At 45.5% G+C, this 21,946-nt stretch overlaps 1 pseudogene; it reads left to right on the forward strand.

Annotated features, from left to right (window-relative positions):
• The first annotated feature begins 20,521 nt into the window (after positions 1 to 20,521).
• Positions 20,522 to 21,614, forward strand: LOC110316856 (annotated as a pseudogene).
• Positions 21,615 to 21,946: the final 332 nt, after the last annotated feature.

The following is a 21,946-nucleotide window of genomic DNA, read 5'->3' on the forward strand; positions in this document are numbered from 1 at the left end:
AGTTCTATCCCTGGACCCCACATGATGAGAGAGAGAACAGGCTCCTACAAGTTGTCCTCTGACCTCCACAAACACACTGTAGTGCTCCTACCCACAAAATAAATGTTTAAAAAAAAAGGTGATTTTTTTTGTAATGAAGGTAAACTAAATGAGAATGTAAAGGAAAAAAAAGAGAAATCACAACTTTAGATGAGAGGTTTTATGCCTTTTTATCCCTACACCAAGTAGATAAACGTATACATTAATAGGTACACACACCTGTGTGTGAGTGTAGCAGGTTTCATTAACAATAAAAACATATTGGCTTAATGGATATGCAAATTGTTTATAAACTGGAACACACATTTCTTTCAAATGGCTGTGGAGCAGTTATAAAAGAAAGACGGAAGGAAGAAAGGAAGGGAGGGAGGGAGGAAGGGAGGAAGGAGGGAAAAGAAGAAAGAAGAAACAGAAAAATGGAAGGACCAGTCACTAAGTAGCCCAGCCCCTCCCCCATTCAATTCACTACCACTCCCCAAGATCGCCACCAGATGGCAGCAGCTCCCTGCTTTTTGGTTTTGTTTGTTCTTTGTGTGTGTGTGTGTGTGTGTGTGTGTGTGTGTTTCCTTTTTTTTACTCAGTAGCTTCCAGCTAAGCTCTCTCTTTTTTTCCTCACTAGCAAAAGGACTAACTGAAAACTCGGCTTCCTCACTCACCTCAGAAGAGACCTGAATACCACACACTACCCGGTCCCCACCTGAGGGCAGCCACCCCAATGGCTTTAGCTCACTCTAGACAAGGTGCAAACCACTACACAGGAGCCGGTCTCCAGAGGCGTCTCTGGTATGGGATGAGCCCTTAGGTCGCCTGGGTCGGGCCTATATTTCTGTACAACAGAGAAATAATACCTAGGGGGAATCAGACCATGGGGGACCCTGGGCAGAGACCCTACAGCTGCCCAAAGCTCTAGAGGAGGCCAGGTTACCCCCCAGGAGTTAAGGAGAAGGGGGTGAGTCTTTCCAAAGCTTGACCACATGCTTGCTGGGGAAGTGCTGTGTTGTAGGGAGAGAACACAATGTCTGCCCCTGCTCTATCTGATGTAGGACAGTCAATCAGCAATGTATTGAGCTGCACATACCAGGAGTCACTACCATGATCCAAAGGTAGCAGTGGCTCTGGATCCTGGTCCCATCTAGATCTCCCTGGTGCTGGCTGAGGGTGGGTGACTGCACAGGTGAGGAACAGTGCTGGGCCCCTGACTCTGCTGTCACTGCCCTTCCTTCTCTTGCTCCTTCTTGGAGGGCCACACAAATGCATGTCATGTCAGCCAGGGTGACCCAACCCTTGGATACACTTTCCCCCCCCATGGATGCATTTGAGAATACTACTCATGATGGTCCCCGCATCATGTAGGTTGGCCATGTCCCCGACACCGGTGTTGCTTCTGGGAGACTATTGGAGGTCACTGTGGCAGTTTTTGTCTCTCTCACTGTGGGTAGTGGGGGTTGCTGGCATGGCCTCTTGCTCCGGCCCTGCAAAAGTCTTCTCCTATCTATCTATGACTATTCCCCAGACCAACCACTGCCTTCCCTGTAAAGCAAGGCTAACAATGGTTCCCATCTCACTGGGATTCTACTATACCAAACACACTGGGCTGCTCTGAGCTCACAGAACAGAGTGGGACAGGAAATGTGTGTTAGTTATTGTTATCATCATACCACAAGCACCCCTGGGCGTACATCAACAAAGACTTAAAAGAAGCAAGAAGTCTGGGAGTCCTGCTCAGCATTACATTGCGTCTGTTCAAGCCTGGCTCCAACCCTGCATATTAACCACAAAAGGGTTTTTGAAAAATCTTGCCTTCCATCTTCAATTCTCACTAGCTACACAGAATATTCAACAGACAGCAATTTGTCTTGCAGAAAATTGACATAGTGGGTAAAAATTAACTCTCATGCCCAGTGAATGGGACAAACTTTGCTACCATGTATGAGGGAAACAGCCATGTCCTTGGAGAACTCACTGCCTCCAGGGGGCGCACTCATCCATCCATGCAGAAATGCCCCCAAAGAAAGGTTAATTTCCACACACCTCTCATGTCACATGCCTTGCAAAGATATCTTTTGGATCTGGCCTTAATTACCTAGTCAGCCCCACCTGCTGGGCTCAGGACACCATGCTGGGTCCTATACAGCCTGTGTTTCTGTGTACCATTAACCTACCCTTTGCCTGACCCTCCTGTATAACACAGCCCACTTTGGAACTGCCCCTTCCCAGCGACCTTGAAACAAGTGTGGAAGCCCTGAGAACAAGCTTATTCACAGGCCGGCCTGCAGAGTGATACCCACCACAGATTACTGACAATCTTTTCAATAGCAAAGAAAGAAAAGACTTCCGTCCTAGTTTCCCCCCCCCCTTACCCCCAATATTTTTAAGTGACTGTCATTGTCCCTGGCCAGACTGAGGTTAGGACAAGGTGGCTTTCCTAGAAAGAGCTCAGAAACCACCGTGGGGGAGGGGTTCTAAGGATAACGGATTAATCTAGGACAACCTCTGCTGTTCCTCCCATGCTATTAAGTCCCCAGAAATCTCCACTAAGCCTGGGCAAGCACCAGTGACCAGGAAGTGGGGCTCATGGTGTCACAGCCCGAGGGCTGTCCGGGAAGGTAGGATGGGTTCCAGGGACAGGAACTTTGTTATAATTCCCATGCCACCTCACATTCTACTTCTGTAGAGACTCCTGAAATCTGTGGCTAGATTTTTTTTTTTACATGTATAGGAGCTCTGGCTAGCCGCCTGTGGGCTGAGCAGTCTCCCCACTACCCCACAATGCCAAGCAGCTGACCTGCAAATTGGGAGCACAGTTCCTCTGAGGCAGATGCAACCCTCACACCACATCTTCAATGACTGGCAACTCACAGGGCACTACTATATATTACCATGTACCCCATTTGTCCTTTTTTAAAAAATTCTATTTTATTTATTTGTGTGTTCATATGTGTCTGAGTATATGTGGTGTGTGTGCCTATACATTCTGGGAGGCTGGAAGAGGCACCCTTGAGTTCCTGGGGACATTGCCTGCCTGTCCCTGTGAGGCGTGGGCTCTCTGAACCTCAGCTAGGCTGGAAGCCAGTGGACCCCTCCAGCTCCACTCAGAGCTGGGGTTCAGGCTTTTGGGGGGATGCCTTGTTATGTAGGTGTAGGTGCTGAGACCCAAATCCCTATCCTCATGATTGCAGAGCGAGAATCTAACTGCTGAACTGTTTCTCCAGCTCTCATTTCTTCCATTAAAAAGAAAAAAAGTTACTGAACTTTCTTTATTTGGGGCAGGGGGCAGGGGGCAGGGAGCACGTGCCTTGCTGCATGTGTGGAGGTCAGAGGACAACCTGCTGGCGCTCTCCACCACGTGGATCCTGGAGATAAGACTCAGGTGGTTAGGTTTGGAGGCAAAGTGCCTTTATCCACTGGGCCATCTTGCCAACCCCAGTTCTGTCATTTTTAACATAGTAAATTCAGGATAAGGAACCATCATAAGAACCACACTGACAGGGTTGAGGGTGGACCCCTTGCCATTCCTGGTTTTAGATCAGTGTAGGTTCTTAAGGAGCTGAGATGTCCTTCCAGGGTAACAAGCACAGGCTCCTCCTCCTTCCAGGGCAGGGAGGGGTAATTAGTGTGTCTAGGAGATTCTAGAGATTTGGATGAAAGGAAGCCCAGGCTGTCATTACAAGCCTTCCCCTTATCATGGCTTTTAACGCCTGTTTTGGTAAGACACGATAGTTGGTCCTGAGTTCTGATTGGGGTGGCTGCCCTCATCTCGGGGAACCCCTTGTGCTTTCTGGGTAGATTTTTCCCCTGGGGTAGCAGAGGGGTCTCTGGGAGGAGGCCAACTGTCTGAACACATTCTGAGAAGTTCATGGTGAGCTGTCTAGACTTCTCCAAGACTTCTTTGAGCCTTTCTGTCTTGGGTGCCTCCCACTGCTTGCTCCTTGAGAGTGAAGAGTCCCAGGCAAGGTGATACCAGTTAGCACACAGCTATGAACCATTGTTTTTGGAAGAACTGGTGTATCTTGTCACAACTGAGCCGAGAACTGGGAGCTGGGGGTGGGGGGAGGTCAAGACAAACTTCTCTCTCACAATTACAGGGCAGAGTGAATCACTAAAGAGTGATTCACAATTATCCCAGTGGCTTTCAAATAAATACCCAGGGTCACCCGTGACCTCTGCTCTTATCCCCAAGGCCTCTGGGCTCAAAAACAAACAAAACACAAAACAAAACAAACAAACAAACAACAAAACCCCCAGCATATTCCCACCCAGAAGACGGTGTCATCCAATCAGTGAGACCACTGTCTCTTTCTTCCGTGGCAAGAAAGACATCCATGGCTACAAGCTCCTATCTGAGTCACTGTGGGCTGGAGTGGGTCATCTGGAGCAAGAGGAAGGTTATCAGGCATTGGGTTTCGGGAGAAGCTAGACTCAACCTGAGAGTCAGAAAGTGAGCACGTTGGGACAACTGCAGCCCCCAATCTTCTAGTCATGGCTGGGAGTTCTGGGGTATGAAGGAGGCTGAGGTGTGAGAAGAGATTCACAAACCTGGGGTCTTCTCAGGGTGATGAGTGCTGCTACCCAGAATGCACTCTGAATCGTTCAGAGGCAGGGTGGGTGTGGCTACCCAGAATGGCACTCTGACTCTGTGTTCTCAAAAGTGATGGACATTGCCACCCAAAATGCCCTTGTCTGTGTCTTCCCAACGGTAGGATGGACTCCGATACCCAGAATTCTCTGCATTCTGTCTGCACTCACAAGGGGAGGGATGAGATGCCCAAATCCTGGAAGGTCTTTTTACAAAAATATTTCCCCTGCTGCCTTTTGCCAAATTTAAAATTCCATCTTCATCCACTATGTATCATTTATTCCATTCGTTTAATTCTCAAAGAAGTCTGTGTTTTGCTTTAAGACTACTTTTTAGTTTCATGTACATGTGTGAGTGCAGATGTGTGGGCAGAGACCAGAAGAGGGCTGTGGAACCTCCAGAGCTGGAGTTCAGGCCACTGTGAGTCCCCAGACCTTGGTACTAGGGACCTGGGTGCTGGAACTGAACTAAGCAGAAAATTCTCTTAAGCTCTCTAGTCTTGATCTCTGAGTCTTGTTTTGCTCTATAGACCAGACCCACCATGAACTCAGAGATTCTACTGTCTCTGCCTCCTGAGTGCTGGGATTGCAGGCCCAGCAGCCACTGCCCAGACAATCTGTTTTGTTGACAAGTGGTTTTAAGAGCCTCTTTTGAAATGCAGATTGACCTCCCGGCAGCCTTCCTGGATCCTCTTCCTAGGAGCTAGCTGAGAGTCACTTGTCCAGGACCATGCAGAGAGCTGGGTAAGCCTGCCATGCTAAGAACAGAAAAATCTGTTTTCCACACTGTTCAAAGTTGATTTGTTTCCCCTTCAAAATGTACATTCAAGTCTGAAAAGCTTCAGCTTATGGCCTGGCTTTCAAATAGAGTCCTAGCAGATGCAGTTGGGTCAGGCAAAGCCAAGCAGGACAGATGTGGCTCTAATCTAGCAGGCAGTGACTATAATACGCAGTGCAGCACAAGAGACCACTTTGGGGAGGCACATACCCCTCCAGACCTGGGGGGGGAAGGTATGTGGAGATCAGGGTAGTGCCAGGGAATTCCCAAGGCCACTTGATAGGAAAAGAGGATCCTCTCTAGAGCGTCTGTGGGAAGCACGGCCATACTGCCCCCTTGATTTTGGGGTGGTATCCTCCAAAGCTGTTAGAAAACACAGCTTATTTTTTAAAGCCACCCATGCTGTGGCAAATGTACACACACACACACACACACACACACACACACACACACACACACTTCTATACACTGTGAGGGTACAAGATTCCATTTTGGAGTCCCCTGCATGACACAGATGAAATCTTAAGCAGGGACCCACCCCTCTTAGTTCCATGTGTGGATGGTGTCCAGCTAATAGCTGTTGGGTGTATCCTGTGCCAGGTTTGGGCAGATGAGCACAAGTCCCCTCTCAGGGAGGGGGCCTTCATATCTCAAAGGCAAGGTGGACATAGCCTGAAGCCTGGAGCAACGGTCTTAATCCAGCCTCCCAGATCAAACTTCAAGGCCAACTTTAGGCTGAGTGCCAAACTTCAAAGTCTAAAGGTTTCTTACAAAGTCAAAAAGGAAATCTCTCCTGCTTTGGGTTCCTTTTTACTGTATTTCCCAGATTTCTTCCAATGTAGTTTCAATGTAATGAAAAATTATAATGGTTGGGTGTCATGAATGTTTCCCAGAGGCCCATGTAGTGATGACTTGGCCACAGTCCCTGGTGCTGTTGCAAAGTGGTAGTGCCTCTAAGTGGAGGGCTCATTAGAGAAAGTTACAGCACTGGGGTGTGTTGTTGATGGGGACACTGGTGCCCAGGCCATCCTCTTCCTGTCTTTGTTTAGACCATCATGAAGTAAGTACCTTGTCACCTTTGCCACCCTGTACTATCACCATGATGTACTCTGACACCAACAATCCCAAAGCAACGTGGCTACGCAAGCAGCATTAGGCCTTGAAGGCTGACCCAGGAAACTTCTTCCCTTGAGTTCATTATCTTGGACATGTTGTCAATGCAGCAGAAGGCTGACCACTACCACTGACACTGAGGATGTTGTCTAGCTTGCATTTAAATGCTTTCTACTTACATATCATTTGTTTGCCTCGATGTTTAGTACAGTACATATTCTATACTAGTATATAACATAATATGATATAATATAATATAATATAATGGCATGTTTTAATGCCCCTATAGAAAACAAGAGGTTCACTTAGGAAGAGTTGCCAATATTTTCTGTGCCATACATTGGGCATCACAAAAGCAGCACAGCCTTAGAGGCAGATACTACACACCCTGTCCTCAGAGGTGTTAGCGTTTTAATCTTTTCTGATAATCTTTGTTTTGTTGAGGCACATTGTTTCAAACATCAAATTGATCTGGGAGAATACAATACAGCTCCCTTCCCATCTGTCCCTACTCTACACGTGCTGGGTCCTAGCAGCTGCTGCTGTGAACTGTTGACATCACGAGACTGCACATCTCTGTGTTTCTAGCTCCTGTGTGAGTGCTGCTGTCTCGTCCTTGAGCCACAGACTTCCTGTGGTGGTAGATGAGAATCTGTCTCTCTTCTACCACCTCAGTATCTTTACTTCCTGTCCCCTCCCCTCCATGTAATTATTACAGTCCTAGGCCAAATCAGTGGTCTCTGCTTATGTTGTCATGCCTGGACAAACATTACTCACAGCCAAGCCTTGCCCAGGGGTGAGGTTTCCTTCTTTACTTTTTGTTTTTAATCTATAGTTAATAATTGCCTTCTTTTTATTGACTTAATTTTTGTATGTATTTTTACCTTCCAGAAGTAACTTAGAATAATTTTCTGTTAAAGAAAAAAACTATGAGAAACATGAACCTTTCGTCTTTATAATCTCCCCCATGAATTTTGCTATAGTGATTGAAAGCCCATTCACACAACCTTTGTGTCTCTAATTTTGCTACTGAAAAAACCCAAAGCAATTCAGATTCTTCTTTTTTTTTTATTCAATCTTCTTTCTCTCTGAAAGCTTGTAGGAAGTTCCTGTTGCCCTCACAGTTCTGAAATTGTATAATGGTGTACCTTCATGTGGGTTTACTGTTAATCAATTGGCGAGTCCCAGAAGACTGTTTGAGTCTAAAGAGTCATGTCCTTTGGTTCTGGGAAATTCTCTTAAGCTGTTGTTGATGGCTTGTTCTTGTCAATCTCCTCTGCTCTCTTTTAAATTGCTTCTAGTCATATTTGGATCTTGGATTTCTTCTAGTTACCCTCTGATGTTTGTACATTATCTCTCCTGCTTTCTGTTTTTTTTTTTTTTTAATTGTATTTCCCAGAAGATTTCATCCAATGTAGTTTCAGGTGTTTCTATTGAGTTCTCATTTTTGACATATTTAAATTTTCTTAAATGCACTAAAAACACATACACTAAAAATTAAAATAAAATTTTCTGTACAAAATATTCAGCATTGTTCAGTCTTCTAATTTTTGTCTTCCACTCCCCATTCCACTTTTTCAGTTTCAACATTTTGTATCCTTTGCATATTCTTGTTCATCCTCCCCTTGTGAGTATTTTTAAATCTTTTACATGTAGAGACAGTAGATATATTCAGTCGAGCACCTTAAACCTGGAGGCCCTTGTGGCTAACTTCAAACTCCAACTACAGCAAACTTTTATTGATGAATTCGAATGATTTGGTTTTATTTTTGTGTCATATACCTGCATGTGCCTGTGGAGGCCAGAAGAGGGCATCAGAGCTCCTGGAACTGAAGTTTCAAGTGGTTGTGAGCCACTTTGTGGGTCCTAGGACCTGAACCTAGGTCCTCTGCAAATGCAGCAAGCATTCTCAACTGAGTCATCTCTCCAGCCCTTCATCTTAATTATTGATTATAGTCACCCACCCACTATCCTAACTCCTTCAGTCCTCACTCAGCTCATAGAAGGAAACTATCACTGTGACTCAGCAGGGAAGCCAGGGCATGCAGAGGAAACGTACCTTATCCAAAGTATCCCATTGAGGAAGGAAGGAGAAACCGTTGGGGTTGAGACACAGAATTTAGCCTGCACTCTGTCTCATCTCAGAGGTGTTACAATCCTTTCTTTTCATCTAAAGTTTGGCCACCAAAGACAAAGAACACGAAAGGATTCCCTTCACCTCTCATCTAGTCAGATAACAATGCTTAGCAGAGCCACTTCGTGTCAGGCTGTGCACAATTCCCATTCAACGCTCAGCGTTCTCAAGTGGTAGTTATTAATTGGCATTAAGTGGTAGTTATTAATGGGCTGGCAAGATGGCTCAGTGGATAAAGGTGCTTGCCATAAGTCTGACAACCTGAATTCAATCCCTAAAACCCACCAGGTAGGTAGAGAGGACAGACTCTTCAAAAGTTGTCTTCTGACCTCCACACTCACGCTGTGGTGAGCATCCCCACACCCCACATCACACACAATAAACAGTAACTGTTTTAATGGACACATTACCACTGAGGCTAAGAAGCCTTAAGGAATTTGCCAAATGTTCATGTGACTTCAAAGCCAAGGAGACGCTAAGCTATGCTCAGAATTTTGGGAAGAATCTATGGGCAAGGCAGAACAAAGTGTGCCTACACTCACTGTGTCCAAACACCTAGCAAAGTAAACATTCTGTGGTTCTTCACTTTAGTTGCCATCTTCAGGGATCCAGTTATGCATATGGGAGGGATCGCTCTTCTCCGTGTCCATAGCAATAATCTTCTCTTTAGGTTTTACCATTTTAATATTTTAATTTGGTGCTGGTGTTCTCGTGTTTTAATCTGTCACTGTCACTTATTTTCTAGTAGTGACTATTTTCCTTCAGTTCAATTATGCCTTTTTAAAAGTTTTGTGTGTGTGTGTGTGTGTGTCTGTGTGAGTGTGTAGGTTTGTGTCTCTGTGTGTGCATATATGTGTGACTTTATACCATGTGTGTGCAGGTGTGCTTAGAGGCCAGAAGAGGGTGCTGGATCCCTTGGAGACAGAGTGCAGATAGCTGTAAGCTACCCAACATAAGTGCTGGGAACCAAACTTGGGTCTTCCAAAAGAGCACCCAATGAGTGTGACTGAGGAGCACTCATTCAGTCACTGGCTGGAGTTGCTATGAAACAAATGAGTTGATGGGTCTAGGGAACACAGTTGGGCTCTTGTTCCATCACACTGCCTGTGGTCAAAGATCCAAAGGGTGCTTCTCCTGGGAGCCATACTTCCTATGTTCTATACTTCTTAAAAGCATTGTATTTCAACCTGACATTTTGTTGTTGATAGTTTAGCAGGATATAGAATCCAGAGGCAAATTAGTGTTCCCTCAGAAATTCGAAGGGTTAAGTCCATTGTCTTAGGCTAGAGAGATGGCTTAGTGGTTAAGAGTGTGTACTGCTCTTGCGGAGGACCTGACTTCAGTTTCTAGCATCCACTCTGGGTGGTTCACAACTCCCTATAGATCCAGCTCCAGGAGATCCCACACTGTCTGGCCTTCACTGGCACCTACACAGGTGTGCACATATATACATATACTCATATATACACATAATAAATAAAAACAAAAATTTAAATCCATTGTCTTCTAGAATCCAGTTTCTGATGAGAGCTCTGATATCAATCTGACCTCTGTTTCACAGAATATGTGTCTGTAGTCCCATCTGTCTATCTTTATCTCTTTTCTTTTAAAATCCATATCTCTGCTTTTCGTTAGCTACCCTTGAACTGTGGAAATGTGTTAAAGATGTGTATGACTGATAGCGCTACATGAACTTCATGTGTGTGAGGTGTATGCATGTGTGTGTAGGTGATATGTGTATGAGTGACACATGTGGAAGCCTGAGGACAACACTGAAGGTGGCTGCTTTATCATTCTCCACATTACCCCCTTGAGATAAGGTCTCTCACCCACCTGGAGCTTTCTGCCCTCTGGCTCAGTGTACACCCAACAAGTCTCCAAGATCTTCCTGCCTCCACCTCCCCCAATGCTGGGTAGAGGTGTGTGTGTGCCCACACTGCATGGTTCTTGGGGCTGCAAGCTCCAGTCTTCATGCTTGTGTCCCAGACACCCTTTCCCTCTTATCCTCTGAGCCACCTCCCACCTGGACTTTTTACATTGGAAAATGATTTTCTGTTCCCAGCAAAGTGTTTTAATTGTGCATCTGATGTGCTTCCTGTTTCCTTGCTGGGTAACATCTTAGTTGGATAACTGACTTTCTGAATTGATTCTTTAAGCTGTTCATCTGTTCCCAAGGGTCCCCCTGGGCCTCGTGTTCTGGAATATGACTTATCTTTTAACTATTCTCCGAATCTTTCTTACTAATTTCCTTGTTGTCCCATCTATGGACATGCTGCTTCTGTTTTTGTTTGTATCTTCACAACATCTCAAAAGGATCCCAATTAAAGACTTGGATTTCAGTTGTTTTTGCTTCTGTGTTGAGACAACTCTTCCGTGGACTGTTTGCACACCTCTGTCGTTTCACTCACGGGATGTTTGGCTCCTCCCTGGGGATTGTCCCATCATCCATAATGACAGAGAATGGTTTTGGTCTTCTTCCAGAGCCATCACGGGGTTCCCTCCCAGGGCGTGTCTGTTTTTCTCTCCCAGGTTCTCTTGGGATGGGTGTGCTGGCCAGAGGCCTGCAATGTTGGGGAGTAGCTCTTGGGAACTAGCACACAGATTGCCAGCTTGAGGATGGGGTTCCCCAAGTGCATACACAGACCTCTCCTCCCAAGGGATCACACTCTGGCAATCCTCTTGGCCTCAGATGTAAAATTCAGCATCTCATGAGAAGAGTCTTGGTGTGCAGGGAACAGCTGGACTTCCTGTAGACAAGTTTCTAGTGACACTACAAAGGGGAGGGGACTTTGGATTAATCCCTTTGGTTGGGATCTTTCTTATACCTGCTCTGCATCCTTCTACCAACTGTGACAGAGGGGCTTGAGATGAGAGGGAGTGTGGGGGAGGGGTGGCTTCTTCCTTTTCTGGTGCTTCCTCTTGAATATTCTGGGATATTTTGTTTTGCCCTGTTTATTCATCTAACATGTGTATATGTGTGTGGTGGTGGTGGGGAGCTTGCTCACCCATGCGTGCTCACCCATGCATGCTCACCCATGCATGTACTTGTGGAGCCCACAAGTTGACACTGAAAGTCTATCTCTCACTTTTCATCTTATTTTTGGGAATATGGTCTCTCACTGAGCCTGAGGTCCACTGATTGGCTAGTCTGACAGGCCAGCAAACTTCTGACATCCACCCATCTCCAACTCTCTAGAACTTGAGTAATGGACACATGCTACCACACCTGGCTTTCATCCAGAATAAAACAATGCCCCAGATTCTGGGAATATGAGCTAGAGTCTTCACTTTACCCACTGAGCCAAATACTCAGCCTCTACTCACCAAATATCTGACACTTTCTTTTACTCTCTAAGAAATATTTTGAAGGCTGAAGAGATAGCTCAGCAGTTAAGAGCAGTGATTGCTCTTTCAGAGGGCCTGAGTTCAATTCCCAGCAACCACATGGTGACTCATAACCATCTCTAATGGGGTCTGATGCCCTCTTATGGTGTGTCTAAAGATAGTGACAGTGTACTCACATACATAAAATAAATAATTCTTTAAAAAAAAAAGAAGGAAAGAAGTATCTTGAAGCTAGACATGCTAGCACATGTCTGTCATCCCAGCACTTGGGAGGTGGAGGCAAGGGGGAGCAGGAGTTCAAGATCATATCTTGAGGTTCACAGAAGCCCAAGACTTACCTGAGTTACATGACAAAACAAAACAAAGCAACAGCAGCAACAACAACCGAGGGAAAATAAAACAAGTCAAAAAGAAATGTGTCGAACCTTTGCCCCTACCAAGGACCTCTTTCCCAGTTCTCCTATGATACAAGTTTATGTTGGCTGTGATTTTTTTTCTGGAATCTCGAGTGGAAAGGCGAGGGACTGCACCCAGCCTGGCACACTGAACTCATGGCCTGGCTCCATCCACAGCACATACAGAGTAAGAATCCTGCTGCATGCCACATCTTACGCCTCAACCCCTTAAACCCTGTGACAGCTTCCTCTCATCTGGCCCCCTGTGACAGCTTCCTCTCATCTGGCCCCCTGTGACAGCTTCCTCTCATCTGGCCCCCTGTGACAGCTTCCTCTCATCTGGCCCCCTGTGACAACTTCCTCTCGTCTGGCCCCCTGTGACAGCTTCCTTTCATCTGGCCCCCTGTGACAGCTTCCTCTCATCTGGAACCCTGTGACAGCTTCCTCTCATCTGGAACCCTGTGACAGCTTCCTCTCATCTGGAACCCTGTGACAACTTCCTCTCCTCTGGCATCCTGGAGCTCACGTGTTATGCATCTTTGTGCTCCGGGACACTGGTTTCAGACTGGCCTTCCCTCCCCATTCACAGTCTCATAGACTGTGCCCTTCGCTCCCTCTGTGGCATGGTCTCCCACCTGAACTGATTGCCTCCATCTCTGCAAGACCTTAGCTCCTGGCTCTCACCATCTCCAGCTCCTGATAACTCCGGACTTCACCTTGTCTCTTCCTGTGATCGTGACCGTCATGGTTAGTCATTCCTGGGCCCATACCCTTGACCTTGTCATTACCAACAGTACCAATTTCAAGCACCTGTTCTGACCACCCTGTGTAAATAATCACCTTGCCTCTGGGACCCAAACCCCGGCAGTTCTGACCAACTCTTCCAGGTCATTGATCTACACCATTCTGCAGCTTCTGCTCTCTCTGTGTGTCTTGCCTGGACTTCTCCACCCCTCTGCAGAATGGAAAGTAGAGATCAGACGGAGCAGGAAGTAGAGACAGGAAGAAGTGGGCTATAGACCTCAAGGCCTGCTTATCGGTGGCCGTCCTTGACTTTCCAAATCAGCTCCACCAGCAGCTGGAGCTCAGACGTTCAAGTGTATGAGACTGCGAGAGACATTGCAGAGTCAAAATATAGCAGTGAAAAGCCCAAGACCCAGTCTTACCAGTTCTTTTTAAATTCCCTCATTCTCTCTCACCCTTCACAGTATATCACCAGGAGGGGAAAACAAAAGCGAAAACAACAAAAACAAAACCCACCTATTCCAATCATGTGTCTCTGACCTCACAAAATATTTGAGGAGGGTGGCTCTAAGTGTGAGAACACACCAACGGGCATTTCACAGATCTGATTCTTACCTTTGTTGGTCAGTTCTACAGCTGGGGCATGACAGCTCTGCTCTTGCAGAGATCCCAACACCCACATCATGTGGCTAACAACAACCTGTATCTCCAGTTCCAGAGAACCTGATACCCCCGTGTGGCCTCCATGGGCACCTGAATACACATCATACATCACACACACACACACACACACACACACACACACACACACACACACACACACAAGTAAATCTCTTCAAAAATAAAACAAGTAGGTTTCTTGTGAAGTGGCACACAGTTGACCATTTGATTTTTTTTTTAACAAATCATATTTAGTTATTTATACTGTTTGGAGTGATGCCTAGTGTGTGTGTGTGTGTGTGTGTGTGTGTGTGCATGAGTGCAAGGCAGAGGAGGAATCAGGTGTCTTTTTACCTTCTCTCCCCACCCCCCCACTCCCAAGGTCGCTTTTTTCTGACTTCTGGGTCAGTCACTTTCCTCCAGTATTGACCGATGCCAAGCCACTGCTGCCCACACGCATGGCTCCAGTGTCCTCTGTGCCTCTTTCCTGATCCCTTTGCTGGCATGCACCCTGCCCGCCTTCCTCCCTAGCAGCTCCCGTCAAGGTTCTCTCTTTAATCTTGGTTTTATCAGTTAGGACTGCTAGTATCTGGTGGTTTTAAATTTAATTTAATTTTTTATTTTGTTTTTTCTCTTGGACTTGTTCATATTTAGGTATTAGTTTATCATTTGGGAGTTTCTAAAAATATTTGGACCTATGCTTTCATATATTATTTTTATAATTTTATTATTTTATAATATAAATTTATAAATTTTATGGAACTCTTGACCTCCAACTCTAAATATTTCTCATTTCCAATTTTTCCTGTTCACCTCTAACTTTTTCCATGCCTGCACCAGCAGGGGGCGTCTCTCCAGCTCTCCCTTCTCCCTGTCTTTCCTAAGAGCCTGTGGGGAAAGCCTGTGAGTGAGTGCCTGTGCCCCTGGTGTCAGACCCTGCTTGCCCAGATCCAAGCCCACAGTGGCTGCTGGCAGTTGGTGATGCATTTTGCTGGTCTCTTCTTAACCACTTGCACCTGCTGTTTTGTGTCTGTGTCCCTGCTGGGCCACAGGTGATGGTTATTGGGCCCCAGCTCTGCTCACAAAATCTCTTTTTGGAATTCAGGCAGCTAATTGCTTTGTGGTATCAACCCTTTGTTGCAAGAAAAGCCTGTAGGTATATAGCCATTTAGAGTATGGTGATTCATTCTCTCTCTCTCTCTCTCTCTCTCTCTCTCTCACTCTCTTCTTTCTTTCTTTCTCTCTTTTTGTTGTTGTTTTGTTGATTTGAGTTTTTGCTTTGAGACAGGATTTGAGGTACCCAAACTGACTTCCAATTTCCTAGGCAACTGTACATGACCATGAATTTCTGGTCTTCCTGCCTCCACCTCCCTAGTGACATGCATCAGCATACCAAGTTTCCTGATGCTGGGGTTAGAGCCCAGGGTACCACCTATGCTAGCCAATCACTTGACCAACTGGGTAGCATCCCTGGATCCCATTTCCCCACTCTGTAAGTGGAAATGGCATCTCCTCTGCTGACACCACTTTACATTCAGGATGCCAGCCAATCTTGTTCTGTCTCCATGAATGATCATTCTCTGGACCTCCTGGACAGTGGTTACCACGCCCCTTCTCCTGCTGCAAGCTCACTGTCAGCTGACAGATCGAAAGACCCCTTCGCCATCCCCTCCATAGACACCTATGACCTCGTGTGCACCGCCCCCTCCCTGAGCTGGGATGAGTGGCTGCCATCAGAGGAGGGGCTGGCAGCCTTGTTTGTCCATCAGATCCTGGTCCCCAGCTTCCCCAGGACACTGCTCAGCGACCAAAACCTTATTGTCACTTTCTCATATCTTCTGGATCATTCACATTAGTTAATATTTATAAAATATATTCAATCAAAAATACCAATTGCTGTGTTCTTATCTTCCTTGGCTACTGAGAGTTGCCTGTTCATAGTCCTCCCATTTTTCTTGAATTCAATCAGACCTGGATAAACTCAGCCCTCTGACTCAACAGAACTGTGCAGACGAACAATGATCCCTGAGTCACTGGGTCTGAATTTATTTCTCGGTCCTTCACTTTAGTTGGTCATACATCTTCATTTGCCCAGACAGCCCAAGTTTATGTCCATGTCTTTGCATAATTAAGAACGCTTTCTTTTGATCTCAATAGTGCCACACGAAGTATATTGTTTATTACCCACTGTCCTTAGCAGGTGACACACTTGATTGACTGGTTGTGCATGTTGGGGTGTATATGTGCCACAGCATGTGTGTGGAGGTCAAAAAACCACTTGGGGGAACTGGCTCATCCTTCTACCATTTGTGACCAGGGAATGGAGCTAGGGCTCCGAGGAAGCACCTCTACTCCCTGAACCATCTTACCCACGCAGCTCTCTCTCCCATAACACAACACCTTCCATTTAGCCTCTGGACACCTCTTCCTTACCTTCTCCTCCTCATCACTGTAAAGCCATAGAGACTAATGGTACAGGATGTGCCTCCTCCAGCCTCACCTGTTGGGTGGCATTCAGTACTATGTTTAGTTCTGTGATGACGCGATTAATGTATTTACCAACTGTCGCCACAAAAGCAACACACAGCAAATAGACTTAAAATTCCTGTGACTTATAACCACAGTAATTTGTTTCTGTGTGCGGGGCAAGCTGGGCAGGCTAAGCAGGTTGCTGTGCAGGCACCAGCGTGGGCACAGTGTTGCCCTGTGTGTCCCAGGATGGATGGTCTTTGCTTGTATGGCTTTGCATACCGTAGCCTCCCGGTTCTCCCTCGTCATGTAATAGCACCTGAGAGCCTGTGCCACATTCTTTAATGGGCAGCCACTCAGACAGATACCTGAGGCCTACCTCCATGCCCGCTTCACTGACTGAATGAGGATGAGTTGTAGATCAGTTGTCTTTTCTTGACAAAGTACTTTAGAAAAGCAACTTAAGGGAGAAAAGACTGATCTGGACTATCCCAGGGAGACCATGTATCAGAGGCCTCTACAGGCTGCACGTTCTGTGCCGAGGAGCTAGGCCGGCAGGTAAATGGACTTGCTGCCGAGCCTGGTGATGTGAGTTAGATCCCCAGAATTCAGAGTTCAGCTCCCACAAATTGTTCTTTCACTTACACACATGCCACGATGCACAGGCATACATGCATGTGCATATGCACACACACATACAATAAATTTCAACAAATTTAATTTGTATAATTTATATTCTCATAGTGATGGCATTTCATTCTACGGCCAGGAGGTCAGGGCTGGAGAGGTGGCTCAGTAGATAAGAGCATTTGCTGCTCTTCCAAAGGACTCAGGTTTGATTCCCAGAAACCCCATGGCAGCTCACAACTGCCTGTAATGCCAGGTCTAGAGAATCTGATGCCATCTAGAGCCTTTGTGGGCACCAGGCACATACACACACACACACACACACACACACACACACACACACACACACACAGAATGTATTTACATGCACTCATACACATAAAATAATAATTAAAAATTTCCAAATTATTAAAAGAAATGAAGGTGGACCTCATAGGTCTCTTTCATGCGTTTCTTCTCTCCTCCCCAGTATAAGGACTGAACCTGGGGACCCACACCAGCCAAGTCTTCTACCAAGTGACCGTCAACCCCAGACCCCTTGAGATTTGCTTAGTTTCTTAAATTCTTTCCCTGCAGTCTCCTGGCCAGCAGATGATGGCCCCCTCCTGCCAGGCTCCTCAGGAAAGAATGCTGCAGACTCTGGGGAGCTCTGATCTGAGAACTGGGAATCCTTTGTCCTGGGCTGGTGATCCCGGTTCTCCAACAGGCACCTGTTGGGCTAGCATTTCCTGGCGTGCACCCGTGGCAGCATGGCAGCGTATCTCTTTGTTGGCTGACTTTGGATTAAAGGGAGGTTTGTTGCTTCACAACCAGGTATGCTGGGACTTAGCTCAGAGGAGAGAAGGGTAAAAACAAGCTCTTGAGCAACTTGGACTAATGGAGTCTTAATTAGTAAAGAAAGCACACTTAACTTTTGCACTGCCAACCCAAACAGGCCAGTGTAGCAGAAAATTTTTTGCAACCTACTTTTAATAAGGGTTCAACCACTCCTCTAGTCAACCACGCAACAGTGGTAGTGGAATAGATATGGGGGAAGTGGGTCTGTTCAGCAATAGTTCTTTGGGAGCAGTTCAGTCCCATAGCAAACACCAATGATGACTCAGCAGCTGCAGACCAATCCTCAAGGCAGGCAGACACCACACACGAACCAGCAGCTACAGTCCAGTCTTTTTGGCAGGCAGACACCAGGTGCAAACCAGCAGCTCTAATTCAATCCAGAAGGTACTGTTAGGCTTCCCAACCGGCCTGAGGTGAGACCTTGGAAGCAGCAAGCTGCCACAGAAACCTCACAAGCAGTCCTTGGGCGAGTTTCTCTCAATGGCAGTGTTATCATAAGTTGAGCTCGACAACGCTATATAAGGCGGACTAAAAGGTGTGTGTCATTATCAAAGAATAGTGAGGCAGAGAAAAACCAAACCAATGCTCAGTGCCTGTCTCTCACTGTCTGAGGGGTCATATTTATACTCCTTCATCCTGGGTCCTTTCATGTGTTTGCTTTAGTAAGACGTCCTTTCCCCTATGTGCCCAAGCAAAACAACACTTCACAGTCCTCTTTCTGTTCAAGAATTGTCCTTAAGATAGTCATTAGCAATCTATACACAATAGAAATAATTGTAAGAACCATCACATTTTCAATAAATGGCATATGTACAATATAGTCAAATAATCTAAGAAAACAACCTTAAATTTCTCTCAATATACAATAATTCAAAAAACTTTTAAAATTTCTATCAATATATAATAATTATGCAAAAACTTAAATTTCTATCAATATACAATACTTCAAACAAAAGTACTTTAAGTTTTTATCAATTCCCGGTCATAATCAATAATAATCCTCCATCCTAGATGATAACAATTATAACACATCAAATGACCAAACCTACCCACCCCAACTTAAGGAATTAGGGTGATGATCTTCATAAAATTGCTTCTTACTGAACTGGGGTGAAGAATTCATGTATGAGCCCCAAGGAAAAAGATGGATAGTTTGAAAAAAGCTAGCTGTAGCATTTGTCGCCCTGTGTTTATGCAGTCTCTGTATTGTCTAGTCTCACACTGGGGCTAGCCGTTTTGAAGTTGATTTGCATGCATATTTTAGAAAAATCAGTAACTGAGACAGTCTGTGAATTACCTGGGCTATCTGCTTTGCGAGGACATTCATGTCTGCTTTGTGAGGACATCCATGTCTGCTTTGCGAGGACATCCATGTCTGCTTTGCGAGGACATCCATGTCTGCTTTGCGAGGACATCCATGTCTGCTTTGCGAGGACATCCATGTCTCAACTGATAAGAGGTTTTCCCTGGTCAGATCTAATCTTTTTAAGTTTTGTTGGTAACCATATTTTTTTCATTCCCTGTAGATACATAAACATAACCATGCCCCCATCTTAAAACTATTGCAGGTTTCCACTCTAATCTCAACATCCTTACAGTACATTGGTTGGCCCGTTCCTCAGTTTTTTGGATATCCCAGTGTCTTTCAGCTGCTGATGTTTCTTTTTCACCAATATTAAGAAAATTGAGCGTTAACAATGCATTGTTTACTCTGTCCCTAGGGATGTTCACTCTCCCTTTTTGTTTAATAAGCAGCACTTTTGAGGTATGATTGGCACTTTCTGTAACTGTTTTCCTATGTTTTGATCATGGGCACAGCCTATGATTGTTCTCTGTCACCAGTATCAACACCTTCCCCAGGGGTATATACCAGATCACCTCTAATTTCCTTATTTGCTGTCCCTAAAATCTCATGAATATTAATTTGAGTGTCGCATTGTTGTAAGATCGCTTTCCCATAAGTTTATGGGTATGTCAGTCACATAAAGTCTCAACTTCCCTGTTTGTCCTTCTGGTCCCACACAGGTAATCCATTGGACACTTTGTCTTATTCGTGATAATTTACCAATTCCTATAAATTGTGTTTAAACCTTCTGAGGTGGCCAATCTGGATTCCAAGACTTTTGGGAAAGTATACAAACATCAGCTCCTATATCCATCAAGCATTCTATGTCCACACCATTCGTTTGTACCATTAATTTGGGTCTCTGATCATTGCCACTTGTTTTCCAGAACAGATGTCTCCCAGTGCTCCCAAAGGCCCCTGTTCATTCAATGGGAGCAGCATTGCCCTTGATATAAGGAAATACCGACAATTAAACAATTCTATCCCTTATTTCAATTTGCATCTCCTTTTTCACATTTGCCATGGTTTTTATTTCTTTCTTGCTATCCCTATCAACTATATCTGGACAGACAATAAATCCTTGAGAAGTTAATCCATTTCTTCCCAAGATTATTCTGACTGTCCCTGAAGGTAAAGAACCATACGTACCAGTGGTTAACTTATAACATTCAACCTTTGGGGATAATGTAAGAGTTATCTGTGGCCAGATCCAAAGCTACACTTCCTTCTGTAACATGGATAAGACCAAAAATACCTAATTTTCTTGCCTTCTTGGTACCTCCTGAAATGGCTCCTGTCTGCAGTTGGAGTGCTCTGTCTGTTTCCTGGCTCCAGACTTGCCTGAGAAGGGGAGGAGAGAAAGGGACACCTGGACACTGAATGACCACTGGAAGTGACGTCTCTGCTGTTACTGAAGGAGCTTGCTCAACTCTGATCTTCCAAAATTTACTTCCTGGGCTATGAGAGATGTCTGCAAATTAAAGATGCAAACACCACCAGAAAGTCTAGGGAGATCTGTTTTAAACCCTTGAAAGTCCTAGTGATTATTCTAATCTCCGTGAACAGACCCTTGCCAGTCCTTCTGCCTTTGCAGCCACTAAACTACCAACTCCAGGGGAATTTAGGTTGTGTATTGATCAGCTGGCTGTAATAAATCCTGTAGAAATAGACTGTGATGGTTTGTATATGCTTGGCCCAGGGAGTAGCACTATTGGGAGGTGTGGCCTTGTTGGAGTAGGTGTGTCACTGTGGGCGTGGGCTTAAGACCCTCATCCTAGCTGCCTAGAAGTCAGTCTTCCACTAGCAGCCTTCAGATGAAGATGTAGAACTCTCAGATGTGCCTGCACCATGGCTGGCTGGATGCTGCCATGTTCCTGCCTTGATAATGGACTGGCCCTCTGAACCTGTAAGCCAGCCCTAATTATATATTGCCCTTATAAGAGTTGCCTTGGTCATGGTGTCTGATCACAGCAGTAAAACCCTAACTAAGTCATAGACCCAGAGGAGATTCATCGTCAGGCTTCCTACTTAGTCGTTCTTAAATAGATAAAGATGTGGAAGACAAAAGACAAAAAGCCATTGAAGAGGGGTTTTTTTTGTTTTGGTTTGGTTTGTTTGTTTTTGTTTTGTTTTGTTTTTTTCTAAAGATGTCATTGTTCCCATTCCCTGGACTGATCATGATGGAAAACGGCTTTCTGAGCTTCATCCCAGGAAATACCTAAATAGCAATAGTGACTCTCCTGTTGGGAAAAAAGCTGACTCTTCCTTTGAGAAGAAACTCTGTGTCTCTTCCTGTAGATTTTAATTTGGAAGCTATATTAGGAGGCTATTTTAGAAAGGATGGTTTTATGGACCAATCTCCTGGGAACCCCAGTTCTTCATCTCTCAGAAGAATGCTTGGTTTTGGTGTGAAATGGGAACATCTCTGACTCCTCGCCTTTAGCGTCTCCGGGAAGTCCTCCCAGCTGTGCTCGAGGCTCTCTGGAGGGACAATTTTCTTCTACCCCCATTCAGTTTGGGGAGCATAACTACAGGCCCACCAGCACTTCCTGAGGTGGGCAACCCAGCCTCTTTGCTGACAGCGTGCTGGTTAGGGCCGTAAACTGTAATTACTACTATCCATTGACTGCCTGGCTGCTGCTGTGTCCCTGGTGGCTGTGTTTTGATTGGTCAATGGGCTGAAGGCCAGGCTTGCTTTTGGCTGTGTGCCAGATAACTGCATCTCAAAGCACTCTAAAAACACTCATTAACCCCCCCCCAGTGCACATCTGAATACTGGGCACCATCAAACCTTTTCCAAGACTCGAAGAGTGTGTTTGCTTTAGACTTGGTAGTGCATGACTTCCTAAAGGCAAGAACCAGCCTTCCTCAAGTCTCTCAAGCAA

The sequence above is a fragment of the Mus pahari genome, chromosome 2 (genome assembly GCF_900095145.1).
Source record: "Mus pahari chromosome 2, PAHARI_EIJ_v1.1, whole genome shotgun sequence".
Lineage (NCBI taxonomy): Eukaryota > Metazoa > Chordata > Mammalia > Rodentia > Muridae > Mus > Mus pahari.